The following is an 8,896-nucleotide window of genomic DNA, read 5'->3' on the forward strand; positions in this document are numbered from 1 at the left end:
TGCTTAGGGATTACATTTGGGTCACTGTTTTTAGTGGATCTATTCATAAGCAAAGAGATGGCTGTCAAGAATCCACAAAGCTGGAATCCCAAAAGGTTTGTGATTCAGGACCACAGTCCAGAACTTGCCTGGGCTCAGGAATGTTAAACTCCATAGTCTGACTTACCTCAGTGCTGTAACAGAAAACAAATGGTAGAATTATCACTTATTGGGATTGTGGAAGAAATAAGTAATGCAAGCCCTGGGCCTAGAAGTTTACTGTTGTTCTCCTTATTTTGGACATCTGATATTGAGCCAGCAGACAGGAAATAAACTATGTGAATTAAATACTATCTTATAAATAATAAAATTTTCAGAATGATCAATGATCACTGACTTTCATTCTCGAACAAAAGTTAGCCTTTATATCTACACTGCAATGCATGTTATTTTAACATTTGAAGAAAATCTGGATTATTTTCCAAAGTTATTATTGATACTGTTTGCATCTGTAATCTAGAACAGTATTTTCCACTGCAGAAGTTTTTGACAGCTTTGACAAACCACCCATCCAAGCAGACAGCAGCCACTTCCCAGAAATGTCACAGGCACAAGAATTCCTCTGCGTCCGATGAGATCTACTTTGCAAAGTGACTAAAGGGGGTTTCACCCTCTTCTTTCCCTTCTCAAATCCCCATACCAGGCTGAAATCTGTTCTCAGCCATAGCCTTGAGAAATGGGACTGTCTTTGTGATTCTTAAAGATTCAGATCCAGTCCTTTTGGTGGAGCTAGATATTCAGGTAAAAACCACCCTGTATGTTGCACACATATTTTCCATTCACAGCTTAAGCCAGCATTCATCCTTAATTTTACAGCTGCTACTATATTTCTGCCTTCTCCTCTTTGAAGATTATTTTGCCAGGTAATATCTCTCCTGATGGAACAGAAACTCAGATCTCAGATTAAAGTCTCATTGCTCGGGATAAGATAATACGTCTGTAGCCTGTGCAATGGCAGACAAAACATGATTCTTCCCCTTTTTTCCTCTGAAATGAATGGCATGAGACACTACTCCCTCTTTTCTTCCCTTCTTGTCTGCTTGTGTGCCACACAGCTTTTTTCATAATATTAGTGGGCAGATTTTTATTCACACTCTTTACTTCCCTCTCTTAAGAAAGAGTTGGTAACCGTTCCTTTTGTTCCTTGGTTAACTTGAACTAAACCAACCAGGTTTATTTGACCTCCGCTGTTTGGGTTAGAGCTGAAGGAAGAGAAAAAAGACTGAAAATGCGAATGGAAGAGCAGCATTTGTTTTACACAGAATAAATTCAGTCACAATATAAGGGCCAATAGCTGAGAAAGCCTGCCTGTGTAGACTGTGTGCTTTTACAGAATTCATAACCTGTATACTATATGTATGGATGCTAATATTAACATGAGCATAATATAGCATCACCTGTGGAAGCCCATGTTTTGTATAAAAGACTTCTGTGAGTTCTGCCTTTGCTATGAACACGACACATTCCAGGAAGAAAACTTTATTAGCACTTGTTCACATATCCATGCCTGCTTTACTGTCTGGACTTATCTATTGTAATCAGACCAAGGGTAGTCAAATAAACGTGGACTTAACATCAGTGAGGTGAGGCACAGGAATCTGAGAACTGACAGAACAGGATCCTCCCCTGTGTATCCGCCTCAGCGCAGAAAGGTGTTGGCTTTTCTAGGCAGGTGGCTGATGTATTGGTCTGCAGAGCTAAAGCATTTTCCTGTGCGCAAATATTTGTGCTTGACCAGAACAAAGAAAAGCCACCATACCTTTGTGTACCATGCAGGTGAGAGACTGTGGGACACCTCAGCACTTAAAATGCAAAAGTAACTTGACCTTGCAGAATAAGGCTGATATACTTTGGATTGTTTCATGTGCTACACGTGTTCTTGCCAAAGGCTGACACAGAGAAATTTCCAAATGCTGAGGTGTCCTCCACAGGATCGGCCAAGTCACTGGTCTGCTTCCTTTTATTTCTTCTTTTGTTCAAACGAATGCACAGATCCACAGTATGAGTCAGGTGGAAATAAAAAGTCTCCATGGCAATTAAAAAGTCCAGAAACACCAATCAGAAGGGGAGGAATATTTACTCCTCCACCAGAAAATCTCCAGAATTTGCAATCTATATATTCATACCTTTTCCTTGCTGTTCGAGGTGCTCATGCTATTCATCACGTACCACCTTGGGTTGCTACTGTGTATTGTAAAGTAACTGACCCACTAGTCACTAAAAGTGGATCTATTTCAGCAGACTGTTTTCTTTTAAGAGGTATCAGGTATTTGCTGATCCCTTTAGAATAAGAAGACCCACAAAAACAACAGCTTCCCCTATCTTTGCATAATAAGAAAGAACCCAAATACAGCCAGGTCATCCTTTAGTTCACACTGCCATATCAAGCACTGCATTTCAAAATTTCCCTATAATTCCAAACCCAACTGTTCTTAAGTAGATGTTCATCAACTCACCCTTTGTACATGTCTAAGTGTGACCTGTGAGAAACAGAAAAGATACCATAGGCAATAATTTTTCAATTATTTCAAATGCTTGAAATGCTTCACCTATACATGCCCACCGAGGAGCACTCTCACCCTAATTGAAAGAAATATTTCCTTATGGCCTCAACGGCTTTAGTTCTCATTAATTCGTATACTCTCAACCTCGACAAAAAAAGACAAAAATTCCTAAATCCCATAATGAGTTCCCAAAAGTAGTTCAAAGATTCAGCGTTTTGTAATGCTCCTGAGAGAACACTCCTCAGAGGTTTTTTTTCATGCTTAGACCTGGTTATTGCTTCAGAAAAGAGCCTAAAAATACTTCAGAAAGATCTACTGTGTCTTCTGTTACCTTTCTGTGCACACTGAGGATCAGTCGTTACTGCTTTGCACACCCTGGCTGCACGTCCGCAAGTGGTTGTTTGTAAAAGGTTGGCACACACGAACGCACCCTGCTATTTAGCACTCAGCCAGCTGGGGAGGGCCGAGTTCACGGACATATACAAACCACTGGTTTCACTGCTTACATTCTCATACAGGGAAGAGGACGGTGACTAACTGGAGAAGCTGCTACACCCTAAGGTGAGGTGCACTGTACAGGATGGGGAGAAAAGGAGCCTTGATCTGCTAAGGTATTTTTTGCTTCAAGCCTACAAGCAGGTGGGGCTGTGATTTTACACAGCTCTTGAGCATATTTATCAGAGCACCGTTAAGAGCGGAACAAGAGCCCGCATCTCCCAGACCAGTACTGCTTCGCTTGGAAGACAACTCCACATTCAATATATGTTACTGTTATCAAATATTTTCACCTATACATGCCCACCGAGGAGCACTCTCACCCTAATTGAAAGAAATAATTCCTTATGGCCTCAACGGCTTTAGTTCTCATTAATTCGTATACTCTCAACCTCGACAAAAAAAGACAAAAATCCCTAAATCCCATAATGAGTTCCCAAAGGTAGTTCAAAGATTCAGAGCAGCAGTTACACTGGGCCTGGAAACTCAATCTTTTCTTCCCTGGAAAACCACCCTTTCTTATTTACTAACCAAACAAATTAATACACAGGGAGCAGCACTCCAGTGAAAACGTATTCTGGGTTGTTCTGCATTCTTGGACTAAAGATACGGGATGTGGAACAACTCCTTTAAAGAGAAAGAAAGCTTTGGGGTTGGTTTGTTTGTTGTTTATAAAAGCCAAGAAACAACTCTGTTGATGTCTCACAGAGGTTTTTAAATGAATAAGTATTCTTTCATATGATATTTCTAGAAGGCAACAGTGCAAAGGTGAACCTATCCTAAGTGTTTGTGGTACCCACTATACTAAAACCGTCGAGTATGACTGCCGGGGATACCTCGAGGCTGCCTTTCCTGACCAAATGTGTTGACTGCACAGGTGGTGAGCTGAACTTGTACAGCCCGAGGTACAGCTTACAGGGCATCTCTGGAGCACAAAGGACCAGACAGCTTAAGCATTAGGCAGCACTCTTATCCACAGGCAGGTATGCTGCCTGAAGGCTGCCTATGATATGGGAGTAGCATTAAAGAGACTGACAGATCCTTTCATTATTTAACCTGAAGAGTCTCGCGGGAGGTAAGGATGTTTAACTTTCCATATTTTTATACAGAAGGAACTAAAACATAGGCAGGTTAAGATCACACAAAAAGCATGTGGCAGGACAAGGAACTAAAGGTGCATTTATCCAGCTGATATGAATGAAAATAAGTACAAACTAATTAGCGCTGCCTCTTTCTGGCTGTGAAATGTGCTGTATTAGTCATTTGAATTCTTGAAATTAAGGGGAAAAAAGGCATTGTGCTAAGATAAATGAAAGAGAGCATCCACAATTTTGTAACCAATGCATAAACCTTAAAGCATAAAGCCTTTCTTTCCTGCACTGAAACAAATCAAAGGATACGTGTCCTTCTAGAGAAAGGATGACTCACCAAGAAAGATAAAGGAAACTCTTCCTGTGCTATATAGTTTCATAACATGCTCTACTGAGCCATAAACAAACCTGGAAGTAACAATGTCTTTGAGAAAGAGTAAATTCCAGAAATATTTGTGGTAAACAAATAATTCCACAGTCTTAGCTACAGTGCTAGAGGTCTTATGGTAGCTACCACATCTCCAGGTAAAGTTAAAATTAATTTAAAGAAGAAACTGTGGTTCCAAGCCTTACAATAGCAAGTATTGCCAGTGCCAGTAAATACTTTGGCATTACTCGATGTGTATATTTCAGTCATGTAGACTCAATACGTTTGTGGCTGTATGCTGATAAATCATGGAAATGTTCAAACTACATAGTGACTACAGGGGCAGGTTGCCAAAAAGATGTCAGGCTGATAACCACATTTTGAAACAAAGTTGAAAAACAAGTAAAATTTTCCATAAAAATAATTACAATAATTTAAAACAGTGTGGGAAAAATAAAAAACTTATGTATTTGTACGCATAAATTCTGAACATATTGGCAAAACTCACTTATGAATTCTGGAATAAGAAATATACTTCTAAGGGTATTTCATTTATAGAAGTGTAGATTGCTTTGCATGCTGATACGGGGGTGGGGGAATTATGGGTGGCACCATTATGGCTCCCATGCCTTTGTAGGTAACCAGCACAATCGGGTGCCTCTCTGAAGTGTCTGTCCACTGACACACATGGCATAGGGAACAAACAGGAGGAATTAGAGGTCTGTGTGCAGTTGCTGGGCTTACCAGGACTGTAATGGGGGGCAGAATTTGGCCCCAACAGCTGATGTGAACACATTTCCCCTTTTTGGCCATTATATCCCTCACACGGTACTTCATGTGAGTGATTGCTTTACTGCACAAGTAAAATGCACTTTTCCTAGTAGACAATACTGGCTCTGCTTAGATGAAGGGAAGCTATGGTAGCTGCTGTACTATTATTGTTCTTCTTGATTCATTTTGACACGATTAAACAATAATCGTAATCTCTTGGTTGTTACGAGCTTATCTGAAGTTTATCAAGTAGCTAAACGCTAGTTGGCTTTGTCCAAATTAAGGGGAGAGGCTTATGTTTAAAGGCAGACTATCCACTACAGCTCGAGGTGGGCTACAGGAGGAGTAAAGGGATGGCACTGTATCATCTACCGCACATGGAGCTAACTTCTGTTTACAGAACAGTGATTGCCTCAGAGCAGAGCCTTGGTCTTCAGTGTGCAGCTAGTTACCAACCAAGTCTTGAAGTTTTCTTACAAGTTTTTTTCTCTTATGTTATCAGTATTACTCTAAAATCAGAATAACCGTTAGCATAATGTGCCTGAATTAGAACAGATGCACTGAATTCCCCATTTGTACATGAAGGTGAGTGTACACAAGGATATGAGGACCTATCACTCTATGTGATTTACCTACACATCAAATACTTTAATGCAATTTAACTACATACTTGTAACATGTTGTCTCTCCCGTAATGGGTGGTAATATTTTTAATTACTAATTTTATTGCCTATAAGAAGGACATAAACTTATTGCATGAATCATCAAACACATTGTGTGTTTCTGCAGTAAAATTGGGGGGGTGTTATAATCTCTTCTTAAAAAGCTTGATATAGAAAGGCTGCATCCTCCTGGTATATGTTAGCTTTAATCACTATTTTATGCACCTCTTAAGGGAACAAAACATATCTATAATTGTCCACGTAGTTACCAAGGCGATTACCATGCAATGATTACAGAAAATTTTCAAACTCATCTCCTATATAAGCTAGGCTTTTTGCAACCAGAATAGAACAGCAGATAGAGATTAGCTTGTTTAATAGAAAAAGGACAGCTTACACAGTTGAAATCATAATGCTAGGCAAGAGTAGATGCTGAATTAAAGTACAGATTTTTTTTAATTTTAGGCACAAATTTATGTAAATAAGTGGTAACTTATATAAGTGTAACTTACATAAGTAACTTACATAAGTGTAACCACACTACACATTAATTAAGCTTGAAAAATGTATTCTCTTTCTACATTTTTTTTTCTTTTTCATTTTGACAAAACCACATATACCAGATGGACCTAAAATTCATCTTTATATTTCAACTCATTCTTTGGGTAAGACAGCAAGAGAGACAATAGGTGGGCATGATAATTTAGCAGCCCATGCTACTAAACCATTAGTTAATTTACTGCAAAACATTGGATACCAGGGAACATGAGAGTGATATATTTGTTAATTTGTTTTAAAAAAGAGCACATGTATCTCAATTCTCCTGGTCACTGTTACCTTGTCTGCACAAAATTTGTATACTCCCTTGATTTAAGAGGAAAAACAAGAAATAAAGCAATGTCAAAGGTAAGACTGAATCTGGAAGACAATAGAGGAAGAAAGGATAAGCTATTCACTAGAAAATTCCTCTGTATATCTTAAATTATATTTTCCTCAACTTGAGCCAGAATCAAGACAGGAACTAAAACCTTGAGGCTGTCATTCTCTAGGAAAGAAACATGAGTCAGCTGTCAGTGGCTGCCAGGGGGAGGGAGGGTCATCACACTGACAGGTATTAAAAAAAAAATATTGTAACATATAGTCTTGTCCTACTCAACGAAAGATGGAATGACAGTGAAAAAGATTATCACAGGTTGTAGAGGACAACAGTGCAAAACATGTCTTTATAGGCTGTTTTCTCCATGCAGTCTATACCTGTGAAGTGAAAAAATAAATTCTTTGCACCAAAGATGCTGGTCTGAGTTATTTTAAGCAGCCATTTTCCAGCACGGATTTGCCAGGGAAGGAGCTCGGGAATCTGGCCTCCCCATTAACAGCAAATACACATTGCACTCTCTCTCATATCACTGGACCATGCAGCTTCCTCACGTAGGCAGGTTGTGCCTATGTCTTGGTCCTTCCCAGGACGAAGAAGAAAAGGAATTACAGGCATGACCAAAGAAAGGCCACTTGGATTAGTTGAGCTGGTAAATGAATCAAAGAAAGTAAGAGTGGCAGCTTCTACAGCAAGGGGTGTAAATAAGGAAATACTTCTCCAGCTGATTTCTCTCAAAAATGACTAGAATATTAGATTATCTGTCCTGGTGATAAAATAAGTATTATTTGTAAACCAAAGGAATTTTCACAATCACATTTATTTTTAGGTAAAATGATAGGTATGACAGAGGGTTTTTTTTTACTAAAACAGCACTTTGTCTTTTTCTGTATTATAAAGTTAGCTGCGCAAATAAAATAACCCAGAAATGGACATGTATCCGTGACAGCAAACCTTTGGTCCCTGCACAGAGTTTTGATTGTTGTTCAACACTTCTTTGTCATTCTCTGCTTTATTATATTACTGATTCTATTTATCTTCATTTACCTTGAGGTCCTTCTTTCTGAAACGCCAGTGAGAACAGAAGCGAGCCAAACCCTTCACAATGCAGCTATTCACTGTGGACTCTGCTAAGCAGTCGCTCAACGTTACTCATGTCAAGAGTGGCTGAAATTGTTCCTACAGGGTTTGTGGAAGGCTTTGCAGGAGAGAGCAGCATCCTTTCCTATGCTACAGGAAGTTCACACCGTAAGCATGTGTATCACCACCCTGATTCTTCGCTTCCTCCTCCAGCACAGAGCTGCATCCAGCGAGGAAATAGCCAGGAAGGGCTGTCAGTGACCATCACACCCTCCTTTTTTGGCACAGAAAGCACAGGGCAGGTTTCTTCCCCTTTCACTGCGTGACAACTCCTGTGTTTCATCAAGGATCCTATGCATGACAGGCAAACCAGTCCAAGCTCCTATCCGCTCTCCCCTTGTCTCCTAGCATCCGCCCAGGTAGGCAAGCACAGCAAGGCAAAGCTGTGTTCAGCTGCAGCAGCCAGCCTGCACAGCAAAGCTGCTCCCTCTGCAGAGGCACGGCTGAGGCAGAGACGCAGAACCTTAATTTCCAGAACACATCTATCCTCCCAGGTTGGTTTGCACAAAGCAGCCTGTGGTCCCTTAATTCTTTTCCACAGATATAGTAATTTCACTGAATGCACAGCAGGGCCTCACCCTGAGCAATGAAGTTCATGTGACCAGCTTAGGGACTGAAGGTCTTACTGAGCATTTACAACGCAAAAAGAGTAGGCAAACAATATGTCAAGAATGATCAAGCATTCAAGAGCCATTCCCTACCATTTTATTTGATAGGATATGCTGTTTCCTATGCCCCCTCAAGCCCAGAATATTACAGGGGGAAAAAAGGCAGCATATTAATCCACAATAATCAGGCAAGAAGGAAACAAATAGCCAGGGTCAGGATGACAGCTATTCCCCAACATGGGTATATTTGGGGGCTTTGTTGAACAGACTAGCATGTGAAAAACCTCCCTATATTTCCCTCAGTGCAGCAGCTTAGTGCAGTTGTTTGCTTTCTCATTTCTGGGC

The sequence above is a fragment of the Pygoscelis adeliae genome, unplaced genomic scaffold (assembly GCF_000699105.1).
Source record: "Pygoscelis adeliae isolate BGI_AS28 unplaced genomic scaffold, ASM69910v1 Scaffold15, whole genome shotgun sequence".
NCBI lineage: Eukaryota > Metazoa > Chordata > Aves > Sphenisciformes > Spheniscidae > Pygoscelis > Pygoscelis adeliae.